Source organism: Cucumis melo, chromosome 1 (assembly GCF_025177605.1).
Source record: "Cucumis melo cultivar AY chromosome 1, USDA_Cmelo_AY_1.0, whole genome shotgun sequence".
NCBI lineage: Eukaryota > Viridiplantae > Streptophyta > Magnoliopsida > Cucurbitales > Cucurbitaceae > Cucumis > Cucumis melo.
In genome coordinates this window covers 36,008,356-36,027,883 of record NC_066857.1, presented here as the reverse complement: position 1 = coordinate 36,027,883, position 19,528 = coordinate 36,008,356, and the positions used below count along the sequence as shown (strand labels likewise).

At 35.1% G+C, this 19,528-nt stretch overlaps 1 long non-coding RNA gene across 3 annotated transcripts; it reads right to left on the bottom strand.

Moving 5' to 3' along the window:
• Window positions 1-12,571: 12,571 nt before the first annotated feature.
• Window positions 12,572-18,786, bottom strand: LOC127151392 (uncharacterized). 3 transcript variants are annotated; one of them, XR_007824318.1, is made up of 2 exons: window positions 18,562-18,734; window positions 12,572-12,817 (listed from the first exon to the last, which is right to left on the bottom strand). It is a non-coding gene; the product is annotated as an uncharacterized LOC127151392 (long non-coding RNA). The 3 variants fall into 3 exon arrangements; XR_007824320.1 differs by lacking the exon at window positions 18,562-18,734 and adding an exon at window positions 14,940-15,164; XR_007824319.1 differs by lacking the exon at window positions 12,572-12,817 and adding an exon at window positions 17,681-17,935 and having other exon boundaries at window positions 18,562-18,786.
• Between the last annotated feature and the right edge of the window lie 742 nt (window positions 18,787-19,528).

Here is a 19,528-nt window from a genome sequence, read left to right as displayed (position 1 = left end):
ATCTGGATCTTCTCACCGTACAGATAGTGCCTCCATATCTTCAGTGCAAAGACTACAGCTGCCAACTCCAAGTCGTGGGTAGGGTAGTTCTGCTCATGAATCTTCAACTGGCGAGAGGCATAAGCAACTACCTTACCTTGCTGCATCAGGACGCAGCCCAGTCCCTTCTTGGAGGCATCACTATAGATCACAAAGTTTCCCGAACCATCGGGCACTGTCAGGACTGGTGCAGTCACTAGCTTCTGTTTGAGCTCCTGAAAGCTACTCTCGCATGCTGGGCTCCAGATAAAAGGGGTTCCCTTCCTGGTCAACTGGGTCAACGGGCTGGCTATACGTGAGAAGTCTTCCACGAACCTCCTGTAGTAACCTGCCAAGCCCAGAAAACTTCGAATTTCACTAACCGTGGACGGTCGAGGCCAGTTGGTCACCGCTTCAATCTTTGCGGGATCCACTGAAACTCCCTCACTGGAAACCACGTGGCCAAGGAACGTCACCTTCCTTAACCAGAATTCACACTTGGAGAACTTGGCATACAACTTGTTGGCTCGAAGAGTCTCCAAAACCTGGTGCAAGTGCTCCTCGTGCTCAGCCTCAGTTTTTGAGTAAATCAAGATGTCATCAATGAAGACTATGACGAACGAGTCTAGAAAGTCCTTAAACACCCTGTTCATCAAATCCATGAACATTGTAGGAGCGTTAGTCAAGCCGAAAGACATCACAACGAACTCGTAATGTCCGTACCTCGAACGAAAGGCCGTCTTGGGAATGTCACCGTCCCTAATCCTCAACTGGTGATAGCCTGATCGCAGGTCGATCTTGGAAAAGACAGTGGCTCCCTGCAACTGATCGAACAGGTCATCAATCCTGGGAAAGGGGTAGCGGTTTTTAACTGTCACCTTGTTCAGCTCTCGGTAGTCAATACAAAGGCGCATCGACCCATCCTTCTTCTTCACGAACAATACTGGGGCTCCCCAAGGCGACACACTGGGCCGGATGAAGCCTTTGTCCAGCAACTCCTGTAACTGGACCTTCAACTCTTTTAGCTCGGTTGGAGCCATTCTGTAAGGGGCCCTCGAGATAGGGGCAGTGCCCGGCTCTAACTCGATGGCGAAGTCTACCTCTCTGGGAGGCAGAAGTCCTGGGAGTTCGTCTGGGAAAACGTCAGGGTACTCCCTTACCACTGGTTCGGAAGATAGGGAAACTTCTGGATCTCTAATATCCACTACGCTTGCCAAGATGCCCCAAGTACCCTGGCTGAGTAGTTTACTAGCCTTCATGGCTGAGATGACCTTGGGTATACATACCATGCCTACCCCCCTGAATTTGAAACTAGCCCCGGAGGGAGGGTTAAAGACAACTTCCTTGCCAAAACAGTCTATATTTGCATGGTTGGCTGACAGCCAATCCATGCCTAGTATCACGTCAAAATCCTGCATGTCTAACACTAGCAAGGTCACGTCTAACATACGATTCGCTATCTCTAACCGACATGCCTTTTTTTGTTCTTTCGACAACAGGACCTCCCCAGATGGAGTAGAAACCGACAAAACACTACCCAAAGGTTCTACCTCCAAACCCACATGCTGAACGAAAACAGAGGATATAAACGAGTGGGATGACCCAGAGTCAAATAGCACAAAAGCATAATGCCCCAAAATTGGGAGCGTACCTGTCACCACTGTACCAGCTCGCTCGGCCTCCTGCCGGGTAGTGGCGAAAACTCTCCCCTGCTGGGACGTAGAAGGCTGGGGCGGTGTCGTCTCAAAGGGTTTCCGAGGACACACATCAACAGTGTGCCCCGGCTGTCTGCACCTGAAGCAGACTCCACTTCCAGCCAAGCAACGACCTCCGTGGACTCTCCCACAGGTAGTACAAGCGGGTAGCTCTCTCAGAGTCCTCCCGGCTGCTGCAAGCTCCCGTCGGTGTCTCTGAAAGACACCTCCTGACCTCAGAGTTCGCTGCGGTACTACGTCAGGCTGCGTCTCCACCTTTCTCTTCTGCCCCAAGGCTGACCCTCTGCCGGCAGCCTTAGACGAATCGGCTCTCTCAGGCAGGCTCAAATCCATTGCTATACGTAGTGCATCAGCATGCGTGGCTGGCCGGAGAGCTCGGACAATGCCCTAAAGATCTAGCCTGAGTCCTCTAACGAATTTCTCCGTCCTGGCAGCCTCATCCCTTACCATATCGGGAGCAAAGCGGGACAGCATATCGAACTCGGCGTCGTACTGCTCCGCCGTCATGTCGCCTTGCTCCAAGTTTAGGAACTCTTGCAGCTTGGCGTGCTTCACATTGGCAGAGAACAACTTAGCATAGAAGTTCTCCTTGAACTGCTCCCAAGTTATCTTGCTGACGTCGCCCCCCAGCATTCTCTGAGCAGTCTCCCACCAGGCAGTACCCCTATCCTCCAAGAAGAAGACTGCACACTGCACCTTCTGGTCTTCTGGGCACTTCATGTACCGGAAGATAGTCTCTATGGATGTCAACCACATTTGGGCCTTTGTGGGGTTGTCCATGGATCCGTCAAAGGTCTTAGGATTATACTTCCTAAAGTCCCGTAAGTGTTTAGCCTCGGCGGACAGTTGAACTGGTACGGGTTGAGCTTCCTCAGGAGCTGGAGGAACGACGGCCTGGGCCTGAACAGGGGCGGCCTGGTTCTGCTGGGCGGCGAGGAAAGGCGCCAAAGCAGCTTGCAGCATGTCCTGATAACGCTGCTCCATCGCGGAGAGATCCGCTGGGTGACCGGTGCGTTAGGGTCGACCGCCGGTGCAGCAGGTTGCACCTCCGGCTGGCCACGACCGGCTCCTTTGCCTCCCCTACCACCTCCTCGGCGTGCACCTCTACGTGGCGGCATTCTCCCTAAAATTCACCAACAAAACTTTTCACCACAAGAGCTTAACACCCTATCTCTAGGTCTAGACTATTCAGGCAAAATTGTAATCTTAACATTAGCAAGGCTTTAGACATACCTGGCGAGTGCCGAAGGACCGTATAGCCATAGGGTGAGGTAAAACCAAAACAAAACAATGACTTACATCGTAGGTCAGTCTACAGAACCTAAAACACTGTGCTCTGACACCAACTGTAACGACCCAACTCCTTATACTGAATCGAAGTCATTCCTAAATATAGAACAAGTGGTTTAAGTCATAAAATTTATTAAAAACGCATAAGGTTTGAGGAATTTTATTTATGAAAATTCAAACAAGGTAGTTATGCAAAAAGATGTAATGCGTTCTAAAGTCCTACTCGGGCCCTATCTACATAATAAGATGATAAGTACTGAAGAATACTCAAACTCAGGTACGAAAGTCTAAAATAAAGATAAGCGGAAGCAGTAGTCCCTATGGCCCGCCACGGTCACTTCGGGTCGCTCGCCAGCTTGCCTTTGCCCTTGCCTCGTCCTCTACCTGAAAACATGAAATGAAGAGAGTGAGTATAAAATACACAGTAAGGGACCCACTACTAGTCCCACTAGGTGTCTGTTAACTTCCTGTCAGAGTCCTGTAACTGGTACCCAATCTCTGGCACGTTCCCGAACACGTGCAACATGCGCTCCCGTAGGAACGTAACTCTGGTCTTCGGTGCCCCGGGGGACACCTAGGACAATCGGGATGCGAGGACCCCGTCGAGTCACTCGAGTCATATCTATATCCATGCTAGACTGGTGTCCCGTCAGACCACACAGTCCTCAATAGGTGGTGATCCCGAACGACACCCATGCAGGTACGACTCTAACAGGTCAAGCTAACAGGTACCCTAATCGCAGTATACATACACATGGCATCAGCATATAACATAACAGATAAATCATCATTACACTCTCCATCTCGACATCCGTCTTACAGACATAACAGCTCTCGTCATCACACAACATGCTATAATATAACCATATCGTCATTTGCATCATACTATCATTGTTTTCATGCATCGTACGATCTAGCCCCCAACACGCACAATTGAAGTATACAAAATCTCATAATTCTATACATGGAGCTAGTAGTAGAATCTCTTATCTGGAGATTTACTTGATGAGTCCTAACCGCGAGGCAGTATGCTTTCCAAGCGACGAGGTCCTAACTGTTTAATATACCAAAATTCGTAATTAGGTCACCAACGACTAACGGTTCAAGACTCATTTGAAATGACTTACCCTAGAAAGAGGTTGCAGTGCTCGAGCCCCTACCGAAGAAATCCCGCGCTGCAGCAATTACTTGGTCCAAGACGTCCCTTAAGGAAAATAATTTAATTTAGTCCCAAATTAAATTAATTAGCGTTCGAAACATTGAGTCTTACCGGGTAATGCCACAATAATTAATTTAATTACCAAAATTTAGGTGGATGGAGCCAAATTAGTCTTCGCGGCTCGGCTGGAAAAGGACAGGGACCGGCTCGGCTTGGCGCAGGCGCGACTCGACTCGGCTCGGTACAGGAACTTTACGCGTGCGGCTCGGCTTGCGACAGAAGGGAGACGTGGCCCAGGTTGTGGTGTAGGCGGCGCGGCTTGCACGCGGGGCGCGACTCGGCTACGCAGAAGCGCGCGGCGCGGCTCACACGCGGCTCACACGCGGACGCACGCGGGTGCGGGTCGGGTTCTGGAAGATGGCGCGCGTCGGTTCGGGTCGCGGGGCGGGTTTTCGGTCGGATCCTTGCGCGCGAGGCGCTGGCTTCCGGATTTCGGGTGGCGCGACGGCTGCTGGTGGTCGGCTACCCACGGCTTCGCTCGGCGACGGCTGTAAAGGAGCGTTTCGGCTGCGCTGCGTCGGATCGAAGCGGCGCGACTCGGCTGGCTGACGGGTTGGCTGCGGACGCGCGAAGGTGACTTCGACTCGGCTTCGGGCGTGCGAGAGACGGCTGCAGACACGGCGCGGCGTAGCTCCTCCTAGGCGTACGACGGCTTGACTCGTCCGGCGCGGCTGGGAGGGTGGTTCGGCTTCTACTGCGGCTGGCTCCCGAGCGCTTGCGCTTGAACGCTGGCGGCGAAGGCGGCGGCTAGGGTTTCAAGGAGAACTTAATTGCTTCTCTCTCTTTTTTTGTTTTTTCTTATGCACGGGTCCCAACGCAGCTTTATAAGAAAATAACTCTTTTCTTTTCCTTAAAAAAAAAACCCAAAACAACCACCTCCTCTCTCTCCCCAAATCTCACCAAAACAACCAACTTTAGTTTAATAAAGACTTCCCCAATTATTTCCAATAAATAAAAAAAATACTTATTATCTTAAACAAAATAAGGATTCCCGACCTTAATTACTCGAGAAATCAAAATGGTAAGGTTCTTCCAATAAATTTAAAATTCCCATGACCACATTTAAATATTAATGACAATGAACAAAAAAAATCGAATTTGTTGGGCGTTACACAGATGATTTAAAAATATATGGTTTTTCCTTATCAATAAAAAAACATAAAAATTATAGCTCCCTTAATTCTTTCCTCTTCATTTTTTTCTCATCTATATACAATTACTCACACGCTACAGTATTCTGTTATGTAATCTTGTTGAAACACAATGCATTCAAGAGATGTTAAATAACTTTTTTTGTTTTGGAAGACAAATCGTTCATGACACCTCGAGACCAAAGAAGAAACATAAAGTTATCTTATCGAAATAACCTGTGAATTTTTTTGGATTAAAATGAATTATTTCTATCGTTACCTTATTCTCTAATCATTCAAATTAATTATTTTCACACTTTCCCTGTTCATCTATAATATTTTCTTCAAAAAAAAAATGAAATTAAAATAGTTCATTTTTTTTAACAATAAATGGAGGGGGAACTGAAACTCAACTTTTTAAATTGAAAATAGAAATAAAACAAACTTTAGAGGTATCATTTTGATTGTTATATAGCTGTGTAGGTTTCGAGAACTTTTTAGGATTATTTTTTAAGAGAAATTAGTGAGCTAGGAGTAATGAAAGGGTGTTATGGGGTGTCCAACCTAGTGAAAATGCTCGATGCATCCAACTGACCCATCTTATCTTTTAAAACCAAAACACTTATTTCAAATTAAGATTAATTTTTAGTTTAACAATTATAAGGTGGACCGAGATTAGATCGTCCACCTTCAAACAGATAATTGGTGCCTTAGAAATATTTTCAAATCAACGAAATAAAATTTGTTTGTGAGATTATTAACCTTTATTCACCAATTCAACCACAAACACACACACACACATAATCTATAGTAAAGCAAAAATTTTTGCAAAACACACTTAATTCTCGTATAGCATTAAAAGAGAGAGGGCTCTTTTTTAACGACATGCAATGTAACGACCCAACTCTTTATACTAAGCTGAGGTCATTACTAAAAAGAAACAATGACAAGAGACACCTTTTTGAAACGAGGGAAGAATAAATTTTCATTAAAAACGGAATATTAAAACACTGAAACATAAACGCGGAAGCAAAACTGAGTCCTCATATGGCATGTCACGGACCCTTCTCTGTCGCTCGCCAGCTTTCCTCTACCTTTACCTTCGCCTGAAATGTTAAACATAGAAAGAGTGAGTATAAACATATACTCAGTAAGGGACTTACTACTAGTCCTGCTAGGTGTCTATTAACTTCCCATTAGAGTCCTGAAAATGGTACCCAATCTCTGGCACGTTCCCGAACACGTGCAACATGCGCTCCCGTAGGAACGAAAATCTGGTCTTCGGTGTCTCGAGGGAGCACCTAGGACATGCTGGTCTGTAGTGAACCCGGGGGTAACACTAAGACAATCGGGATGCGAGGACCCCGTCGAATCACTCGAATCATATCTATATCCATGCTAGACTGGCGTCCCGTCGAACCACACAGTTCTAAATAGGTGGTGATCCCGAAGGACACCCATGCAGGTACGACTCTAATAGACAAAGTTAACAGAACACCCTATCCATAGCATGTAGCATAACATAACATCATAACATGGCATGAGTATTAATCTTAACGTCCTTAATCATGTGATTAATATATCATGCATTAACAATCATCAACAGTCATCAACAACATACTATCGGTCATTAACATAACATCAGTCATCATCATCAATCATCAACATAATAATCTCAGTCATCATCATCAATCATCCATAAAATGACAGTCATTATCAGTAGCATCAAGTTATGCATTTTAGCTACCATCAATGCATAATCATAATTACATGCGGTCTCTTAAATTCAGTTCGAAGGTCTAGTAGGAGAATCTCTTACCTTGAGATTTTAGCCAAACAAGATACTCCCTAGTTGACAGTAAAAATTCTCCAATTAACTTGATCTTAATCATAAAAGGAAAACTTAGTATTTTAATCAATGAAATTAGCAATTGGCTAACACCAAAAAATTCACCCAAATTAATTAACTTTCTAAAAATTGGGTTGAAACCAATTCAACCTTGATTGGAAAAAATCTAAGATTTAGATCTTAAAAAAGTTTAGCCAATTGAACCTTTACAGAAACCCCAAATAGATCCAAAATTAAATTAATAAAATATTAATTTAATTTCTTTGGCTTACCAAGGTTACTCAAATGAAGGTTGAAAAATCCTCTTATCCTTGATGAAAAATTCATCACTTTAAATCCTCAAGCTTCCAAAGAGACCATTCTTAACTTCAACTGAGGCGGCGACAGCAGAGGGTTATCTTAGAGAAGAAGATAAAGAACCTTTTTCTTTTTCCTTTATTTCCATCTTAGACATTTTAATGCTATTTATAGACCCAAATAATAACAATAATATTTATTATTATTATTTCCTTTTCCTTTTCCTTTTAGGATATATATATATATATATATATAATACCAAAAAATATACATATATCTTTATTCCCATTATCTTTCCTAAATAAATGCCTTAATCTTAGGCATTTATAACCATTAATAATAATAATAATACTTCTTTATTATTATTATTTTTCTCTCACCAAAATCTACAATAAATATATATTTATTTAAACCATTATTCTCTCTTATAAATATATATCTTTTTCGTCCAATCAAATCAACCATCTCTCTCCTCATGGATTATCTTCTTTTCCAAACAAATATAATTATATTCCATCATATAATTAATTCACTTTTCCAAATTAATAATTATATATATATATATATATATATATATATATATATATATATATATATATATATATATATATATATATATATCCATATATATATACTCAATTAAATCCAATTCCACCAAAACCAACTTTTCCCTCCAAAATCTCAAATTAACTTAAATCCTCAATTCTTTTAATCAATCAAATTTTTTTTCCAATAAATCACTTATAACTTCCAACATGAATTATCTTAACCCAACCATAACAACTTCACTCCAGAATCAATATTTATCTTTCTGCAGAATAATTAATTATCTTCCACAATAATTAATTATTATTTACCTTTCTTCCAAAATAATTAATTATCTTCCACAATAATTAATTATTATTTATCTTTCTCCAAAAATAATTAATTATCTTCCACAATAATTAATTATTATTTATCTTTCTCCAAAAATAATTAATTATCTTCCACAATAATTAATTATTATTTATCTTTCTCCAAAAATAATTAATTATCATCCACAATAATTAATTATTATTTATCTTTCTCCAAAAATAATTATCTTTTCCTTTAACATAATAATTATATATATATTTCCACATATACATATAATTATTAAATCTCCAACAAACTTTCCACCCCACAATTTAATTAAATAACATCCATAATTATTTATTTAAATTCAACATCAACAACACTAAAAGTCCACAACTTTACTTAATTCTCTTAACTTACCATCTAATCAAAATCTCAACAAACAACACATGCCAAAACCTCTAATTAATTAAATATTCATCCAACAAATATTTAATTAATTTCAATTCCCACATAAATCAAATAATTCTCATTAAATGGATTCAAAATAACGCCCAATAAATTATCTTAATTTTTGGGGCGTTACATGCAAAAACTTGAAACTTTATTTATATCAAAACAAAACATATGCTTAAATATGAAATAATAATCTTTTTAAACCAATGGTTTTAATTTTCACCACTTGATTTTTGTTTATTCATATATAGTATATCTTGGAAAGCCAATCCTTGTTCCCTTCTCCTCTCAGTATACTTCATCTTCTTTTCTTTAGCTTCAGTTCTTCTTACACGTTTGATCACACCCATTCACACAACTTTCTACTTTGTCCACATCTGTCAGGTTTAGAAAGAAAAAGAAACAATTAAAGAAAACATAATAGTCCATCGAAACTAGAGAAAGTTATTAAAGAAACGGACCAAATTTTAGTATGAATACTACTACTAATCTCTCGTTGATTGTGAGTTCGAGATACAAATTTTGTATATGAATACTACTTTAATTGAATGTTAGTCATGACAAGGATCATCTCTAATGACATTTCATGCTCAATAGCAAACATTGTCTTCCTCTATGAATTATTTTCATTACAACATGTTTGCCAGGAGTACTACTGCATAAAATTTAAAAGAAATATCAAAAAACACATTAACCTAAAACTCTTTTTTTTTTTTTTTTGGAACAAAAGAGAAGATGATGTGAATTAGCTGTAGGTGGACCAGAATATCACAACTAGAATGTGACATTCATAGATATGTATAATCAAAAGAGCCATGTGAAAGGAACAATATTATAGAAGCAGGAAGAAGAAAAGAACCAAACAAAAGGTTACTTATATGTAATAGCATTTAGATTGAGACGTCAAAAGTCCAAAAACTTAAACGATTAAAATATATATTAGCTTCATCCAAAAATGTACAAGAATAAAATAGGTAATACAAGAGTACTAGAAATTAGCTCACTCAGGTTTTCTGGGGTGGAAACATTGCTGCAAAGAGAAAAGACACAACCAAGTTTACAAAATTTATGAAGATCAACCGCATGGTTGGTATCCGTAGGGGAATCCTTAAATGTAGATGTGGATTCTGCACCAAGTATGCTAAGAATAATAAAAAAAATTACAACTGATTTCATTTTTTTCTTAATTTCAATTTTCTTGTGGTTCAAAATTATGTATCGTTGAGCACTTGGTTCTATAGAAAATAAGATTGAAAAACCCTCTATATATATATAGATAAAAAAACTCTTGGTTTAAACCACGACCCTACAAATCGGATTGAGGAAGAAACGGTATTCATGACGATACTATCGGAAAACGAACGTATTACGATGACACGCTGCCACGCTTCCCTTCACCTCAAGTTTTTGGACAAATGTAATTTCCGCTTGTGGCTAAATGCACCTTACACGTTAAAACCCTACAAATGTGGACGATCCATTAGTAGTTTACCAATTTCCTATTTTGAAAATTTACTTCAACATGCCCTTAAATTATGTTTGACACTCCCAACGGATTTTTTAGTTCTAAATATAACAAATAGACACACACATATATATAGTGCTACATCAATGATAGACCTAGACCATATCAATTAATAAGATCATAGTATCATTTGTTACATTTATAATTATTTTTCTTCAAAATATTACAACACGCTTCAGTTATTAAACCTAGAAGTGATCTCTATTCCAATTGTTTATTTATTTATTTTTCAGGATCATAACATATTTCTTCACCTAATTAGCTGAGTTATCAATCGACATAAAGAATTTTATTAGTATAAAACACATAGGTCAACTGACATGTGATATGTGTTAGCGATCATGAGGCTTACGATTTGAATCACTATATCCGCATCATATTTCTCTCCAATTACTAATTTAATATTAAATCAATTAGTATAAAAATAGAAAGTTGATGTCACAATTAGTATAAAAAGATATTATATTCGGACAAGGACTCGTGAACTCAAATAGACTACATAGTTTGGAGTAAGTTGAGAATCACCCACATTGAAAAGATAAAGAAAGATGTCACAACTTTTGTTGAAGAAATCGACGACGAACTATAGAATTACCAAAAACGTATGGAGAAATCGACACATTTGATATACGTAGTTTACGAACGAAGTGTTAGCTACATTTACGAGATAGAGAGAAAATCTATTATTAGAGAGAATGTTTTCTTAATACAAACGGTGCAAATGTTCTTTGTTGTTTGTAGCACCACATGACAAATTAAATTCAAGGCATTTCAACCATTTTTATTAGTTACAATTACCTTTCTTTCATTATTCAATTGATGTACGAAATGAAAAGTCAGTTCTTGTACTTATGATCTAATATTATGATTAAGTTAGAAATCAAGTACTTAAGCCTTTCAACGTTTGATTTTTGTAATACATTTTTCATTTTACTATAATTAATAATATTCACTCTTTTATATGAAATATGTTGGGTCATAAACAACAAAACAAATATTTTAGTACTTTAATAATTTATTGTTTTTGCACTTCATTGTTCCATCCATTTTAATATTTTATTTTAGAAAGAGTATCTCATAGCTTTTTTAAAGAAAAAAATTTAAAAATTCAGAGTTAAAATAATTGGAACAAGGAATAAAGTTATTTAAAAAAAAAAAAAAACTAAGAATCAAAAGCCATGCATAATCCTTGGTGAGTATTATTACTATTATTATTATTATTATTATTTCCTTTTCTCTTTGGGTGAAGGACACCCTAAAACCTATAATTACTTGAAGGATATGTTTTTCTTTGAAATATGTGAAGATTTGAATGGATAGAGATGATTTAAAAATATATGGTTTTTCCTTATCAATAAAAAAACATAAAAAATTATAGCTCCCTTAATTCTTTCCTCTTCATTTTTTTTCTCATTTATATACAATTACTCACACGCTACAGTATTCTATTAAGTAATCTTGTTGAAACACGTTGCATTCAAGAGATGCTAAATAACTTTTTTTGTTTTGAAAGACAAATCGTTCATGACCCATCGAGACCAAAGAAGAAACATAAAGTTATCTTATCGAAATAACCTGTGAATTTTTTTGGATTAAAATGAATTATTTCTATCGTTCCCTTATTCTCTAATCATTCAAATTAATTATTTTCACACTTTCCCGGTTCATCTATAATATCTCCTAAAAAAAATGAAATTAAAATAGTTCATTTTTTTTAACAATAAATGGAGGGGGAATTGAAACTCAACTTTTTAAATTGAAAATAGAAATAAAACAAACTTTAGAGGTATCATTTTGATTGTTATATAGCTGTGTAGGTTTCGAGAACTTTTTAGGATTATTTTTTAAGAGAAATTAGTGAGCTAGGAGTAATGAGAGGGTGTTATGGGGTGTCCACCTGGTGAAAATGCTCGATGCATCCAACTGACCCATCCTATCTTTTAAAACCAAAACACTTATTTCAAATTAAGATTAATTTTTCGTTTAACAATTATAAGGTGGACCGAGATTAGATCGTCAACCTTCAAACGGATAATTGGTGCCTTAGAAATATTTTCAAATCAACGAAATAAAATTTGTTTGTGAGATTATTAACCTTTATTCACCAATTCAACCACAAACACAAACACACACACAATCTATAGTAAAGCAAAAATTCTGGCAAAACACACTTAATTCTCGTATAGCATTAAAAGAGAGAAAGGGCTCTTTTTTACCCATTGCTCATAATTAACGACATGCAAAAACTTGAAACTTTATTTATATCAAAACAAAACATATGCTTAAATATGAAATAATAATCTTTTTAAACCAATGGTTTTAATTTTCACCACTTGATTTTTGTTTATTCATATATAGTATATCTTGGAAAGCCAATCCCTGTTCCCTTCTCCTCTCAGTATACTTCATCTTCTTTTCTTTAGCATCAGTTCTTCTTACACGTTTGATCACACCCATTCACACAACTTTCTACTTTGTCCACATCTGTCAGGTTTAGAAAGGAAAAGAAACAATTAAAGAAAACATAATAGTCCATCGAAACTAGAGAAAGTTATTAAAGAAACGGACCAAATTTTAGTATGAATACTACTACTAATCTCTCGTTGATTGTGAGTTCGAGATACAAATTTTGTATATGAATACTACTTTAATTGAATGTTAGTCATGACAAGGATCATCTCTAATGACATTTCATGCTCAATAGCAAACATTGTCTTCCTCTATGAATTATTTTCATTACAACATGTTTGCCAGGAGTACTACTGCATAAAATTTAAAAGAAATATCAAAAAACACATTAACCTAAAACTCTTTTTTTTTTTTTTTTTGGAACAAAAGAGAAGATGATGTGAATTAGCTGTAGGTGGACCAGAATATCACAACTAGAATGTGACATTCATAGATATGTATAATCAAAAGAGCCATGTGAAAGGAACAATATTATAGAAGCCGGAAGAAGAAAAGAACCAAACAAGAGGTTACTTATCGAAATATCACAACTAGAATGTGACATTCATAGATATGTATAATCAAAAGAGCCATGTGAAAGGAACAATATTATAGAAGCCGGAAGAAGAAAAGAACCAAACAAGAGGTTACTTAGGAAGACAAATCGTTCATGACCCATCGAGATCAAAGAAGAAACATAAAGTTATCTTATCGAAATAACCTGCGAATTTTTTTTTTTTGATTAAAATGAATTATTTCTATCGTTCCCTTATTTTCTAATCATTCAAATTAATTATTTTCACACTTTCCCGGTTCATCTATAATATCTTCTAAAAAAAATGAAATTAAAATAGTTCATTTTTGTTAACAATAAATGGAGGGGGAATTGAAACTCAACTTTTTAAATTGAAAATAGAAATAAAACAAACTTTAGAGGTATCATTTTGATTGTTATATAGCTGTGTAGGTTTCGAGAACTTTTTAGGATTATTTTTTAAGAGAAATTAGTGAGCTAGGAGTAATTTAGTTTAACAATTATAAGGTGGACCGAGATTAGATCGTCAACCTTCAAACAGATAATTGGTGCCTTAGAAATATTTTCAAATCAAGGTAATAAAATTTGTTTGTGAGATTATTAACCTTTATTCACCAATTCAACCACAAACGCGCACACACACACACAATCTATAGTAAAGCAAAAATTCTGGCAAAACACACTTAATTCTCGTATAGCATTAAAAGAGAGAAAGGGCTCCTTTTTACCCATTGCTCATAATTAACGACATGCAAAAACTTGAAACTTTATTTATATCAAAACAAAACATATGCTTAAATATGAAATAATAATCTTTTTAAACCAATGGTTTTAATTTTCATCACTTGATTTTTGTTTATTCATATATAGTATATCTTGGAAAGCAAATCCTCGTTCCCTTCTCCTCTCAGTATACTTCATCATCTTTTCTTTAGCATCAGTTTTTCTTACACGTTTGATCACACCCATTCACACAACTTTCTACTTTGTCCACATCTGTCAGGTTTAGAAAGAAAAAGAAACAATTAAAGAAAACATAATAGTCCATCAAAACTAGAGAAAGTTATTAAAGAAACGGACCAAATTTTAGTATGAATACTACTACAAATCTCTCGTTGATTGTGAGTTCGAGATACAAATTTTGTATATGAATACTACTCTAATTGAATGTTAGTCATGACAAGGATCATCTCTAATGACATTTCATGCTCAATAGCAAACATTGTCTTCCTCTATGAATTATTTTCATTACAACATGTTTGCCAGCAGTACTACTGCTTAAAATTTAAAAGAAATATCAAAAAACACATTAACCTAAAACTCTTTTTTTTTTTTTTTTGGAACAAAAGAGAAGATGATGTGAATTAGCTGTAGGTGGACCAGAATATCACAACTAGAATGTGACATTCATAGATATGTATAATCAAAAGAGCCATGTGAAAGGAACAATATTATAGAAGCCGGAAGAAGAAAAGAACCAAACAAGAGGTTACTTATATGTAATAGCATTTAGATTGAGACGTCAAAAGTCCAAAAACTTAAACGATTAAAATATATATTAGCTTCATCCAAAAATGTACAAGAATAAAATAGGTAATACAAGAGTACTAGAAATTAGCTCACTCAGGTTTTCTGGGGTGGAAACATTGCTGCAAAGAGAAAAGACACAACCAAGTTTACAAAATTTATGAAGATCAACCGCATGGTTGGTATCCGTAAGGGAATCCTTAAATGTAGATGTGGATTCTGCACCAAGTATGCTAAGAATAATCAAAAAAATTACAACTGATTTCATTTTTTCTTAATTTAAATTTTGTTGTGGTTCAAAATTATGTATCGTTGAGCACTTGGTTCTATAGAAAATAAGATTGAAAAACCCTCTATATATATATAGAAAAAAAACTCTTGGTTTAAACCACGACCCTACAAATCAGATTGAGGAAGAAACGGTATTCATGACGATACTATCGGAAAACGAACGTATTACGATGACACGCTGCCACGCTTCCCTTCACCTCAAGTTTTTGGACAAATGTAATTTCCGCTTGTGGCTAAATGCACCTTACACGTTAAAACCCTACAAATGTGGAAGATCCATTTGTAGTTTACCAATTTGCTATTTTGAAAATTTACTTCAACATGACCTTAAATTATGTTTGACACTCCCAACGGATTTTTTAGTTCTAAATATAACAAATAGACACACACATATATATAGTGCTACATCAATGATAGACCTAGACCATATCAATTAATAAGATCATAGTATCATTTGTTACATTTATAATTATTTTTCTTCAAAATATTACAACACACTTAAGTTATTAAACCTAGAAGTGATCTCTATTCCAATTGTTTATTTATTTATTTTTCAGGATCATAACATATTTCTTCACCTAATTAGCTGAGTTATCAATCGACATAAAGAATTTTATTAGTATAAAACATATAGGTCAACTGACATGTGATATGTGTTAGCGATCATGAGGCTTACGATTTGAATCACTATATCCGCATCATATTTCTCTCCAATTACTAATTTAATATTAAATCAATTAGTATAAAAATAGAAAGTTGATGTCACAATTAGTATAAAAAGATATTATAATCAGACAAGGACTCGTGAACTCAAATAGACTACATAGTTTGGAGTAAGTGGAGAATCACCCACATTGAAAAGATAAAGAGAGATGTCACAACTTTTGTTGAAGAAATGACGACGAACTATAGAATTACCAAAAACGTATGGAGAAATCGACACATTTGATATACGTAGTTTACGAACGAAGTGTTAGCTACATTTACTAGATAGAGAGAAAATCTATTATTAGAGAGAATGTTTTCTTAATACAAACGGTGCAAATGTTCTTTGTTGTTTGTAGCACCACATCACAAATTAAATTCAAGGCACTTCAACCATTTTTATTTGTTACAATTACCTTTCTTTCATTATTCAATTGATGTACGAAATGAAAAGCCAGTTCTTGTACTTATGATCTAATATTATGATTAAGTTAGAAATCAAGTACTTAAGCCTTCCAACGTTTGATATTTGTAATACATTTTTCATTTTACTATAATTAATAATATTCACTCTTTTATATGAAATATGTTGGGTCATAAACAATAAAACAAATATTTTAGTACTTTAATAATTTATTGTTTTTCACGTCATTTTTCCATCCATTTTAATATTTCATTTTAGAAAGAATATCTCGTAGCTTTTTTAAAGAAAACAATTTAAAAATTCAGAGTTAAAATAATTGGAACAAGGAATAAAGTTATTTTAAAAAAAAAAAAACTAGGAATCAAAAGCCATGCATAATCCTTCGTGAGTATTATTATTATTATTATTATTATTAATTTCCTTCTCTTTGGGTGAAGGACACCCTAAAACCTATAATTACTTGAAGGATATGTTTTTCTTTGAAATATGTGTGAAGATTTGAATGGATACAGATGATTTAAAAGTATATGGTTTTTCCTTATCAATAAAGAAACATAAAAATTATAGCTCCCTTAATTCTTTCCTCTTCATTTTTTTCTCATTTATATACAATTACTCACACGCTACAGTATTCTATTAAGTAATCTTGTTGAAACACGTTGCATTCAAGAGATGCTAAATAACTTTTTTTGTTTTGAAAGACAAATCGTTCATGACCCATCGAGACCAAAGAAGAAACATAAAGTTATCTTATCGAAATAACCTGTGAATTTTTTTTGATTAAAATGAATTATTTCTATCGTTCCCTTATTCTCTAATCATTCAAATTAATTATTTTCACACTTTCCCGGTTCATCAATAATATCTCCTAAAAAAATTGAAATTAAAATAGTTCATTTTTTTTAACAATAAATGGAAGGGGAAGTAAAACTCAACTTTTTAAATTGAAAATAGAAATAAAACAAACTTTAGAGGTATCATTTTGATTGTTATATAGCTGTGTAGGTTTCGAGAACTTTTTAGGATTATTTTTTAAGAGAAATTAGTGAGCTAGGAGTAATGAGAGGGTGTTATGGGGTGTCCACCTAGTGAAAATGCTCGATGCATCCAACTGACCCATCCTATCTTTTAAAACCAAAACACTTATTTCAAATTAAGATTAATTTTTAGTTTAACAATTATAAGGTGGACCGAGATTTGATCGTCAACCTTCAAATGGATAATTGGTGCCTTAGAAATATTTTCAAATCAACGAAATAAAATTTGTTTGTGAGATTATTAACCTTTATTCACCAATTCAACCACAAACACAAACACACACACAATCTCTAGTAAAGCAAAAATTCTGGCAAAACACACTTAATTCTCGTATAGCATTAAAAGAGAGAAAGGGCTCTTTTTTACCCATTGCTCATAATTAACGACATGCAAAAACTTGAAACTTTATTTATATCAAAACAAAACATATGCTTAAATATGAAATAATAATCTTTTTAAACCAATGGTTTTAATTTTCACCACTTGATTTTTGTTTATTCATATATAGTATATCTTGGAAAGCCAATCCCTGTTCCCTTCTCCTCTCAGTATACTTCATCTTCTTTTCTTTAGCATCAGTTCTTCTTACACGTTTGATCACACCCATTCACACAACTTTCTACTTTGTCCACATCTGTCAGGTTTAGAAAGAAAAAGAAACAATTAAAGAAAACATAATAGTCCATCGAAACTAGGGAAAGTTATTAAAGAAACGGACCAAATTTTAGTATGAATACTACTACTAATCTCTCGTTGATTGTGAGTTCGAGATACAAATTTTGTATATGAATACTACTCTAATTGAATGTTAGTCATGACAAGGATCATCTCTAATGACATTTCATGCTCAATAGCAAACATTGTCTTCCTCTATGAATTATTTTCATTACAACATGTTTGCCAGCAGTACTACTGCATAAAATTTAAAAGAAATATCAAAAAACACATTAACCTAAAACTCTTTTTTTTTTTTTTTGGAACAAAAGAGAAGATGATGTGAATTAGCTGTAGGTGGACCAGAATATCACAACTAGAATGTGACATTCATAGATATGTATAATCAAAAGAGCCATGTGAAAGGAACAATATTATAGAAGCCGGAAGAAGAAAAGAACCAAACAAGAGGTTACTTATATGTAATAGCATTTAGATTGAGACGTCAAAAGTCCAAAAACTTAAACGATTAAAATATATATTAGCTTCATCCAAAAATGTACAAGAATAAAATAGGTAATACAAGAGTACTAGAAATTAGCTCACTCAGGTTTTCTGGGGTGGAAACATTGCTGCAAAGAGAAAAGACACAACCAAGTTTACAAAATTTATGAAGATCAACCGCATGGTTGGTATCCGTAAGGGAATCCTTAAATGTAGATGTGGATTCTGCACCAAGTATGCTAAGAATAATCAAAAAAATTACAACTGATTTCATTTTTTCTTAATTTAAATTTTGTTGTGGTTCAAAATTATGTATCGTTGAGCACTTGGTTCTATAGAAAATAAGATTGAAAAACCCTCTATATATATATAGAAAAAAAAACTCTTGGTTTAAACCACGACCCTACAAATCGGATTGAGGAAGAAACGGTATTCATGACGATACTATCGGAAAACGAACGTATTACGATGACACGCTGCCACGCTTCCCTTCACCTCAAGTTTTTGGACAAATTTAATTTCCGCTTGTGGCTAAATGCACCTTACACGTTAAAACCCTACAAATGTGGAAGATCCATTTGTAGTTTACCAATTTGCTATTTTGAAAATTTACTTCAACATGACCTTAAATTATGTTTGACACTCCCAACGGATTTTTTAGTTCTAAATATAACAAATAGACACACACATATATATAGTGCTACATCAATGATAGACCTAGACCATATCAATTAATAAGATCATAGTATCATTTGTTACATTTATAATTATTTTTCTTCAAAATATTACAACACGCTTAAGTTATTAAACCTAGAAGTGATCTCTATTCCAATTGTTTATTTATTTATTTTTCAGGATCATAACATATTTCTTCACCTAATTAGCTGAGTTATCAATCGACATAAAGAATTTTATTAGTATAAAACATATAGGTCAACTGACATGTGATATGTGTTAGCGATCATGAGGCTTACGATTTGAATCACTATATTCGCATCATATTTCTCTCCAATTACTAATTTAATATTAAATCAATTAGTATAAAAATAGAAAGTTGATGTCACAATTA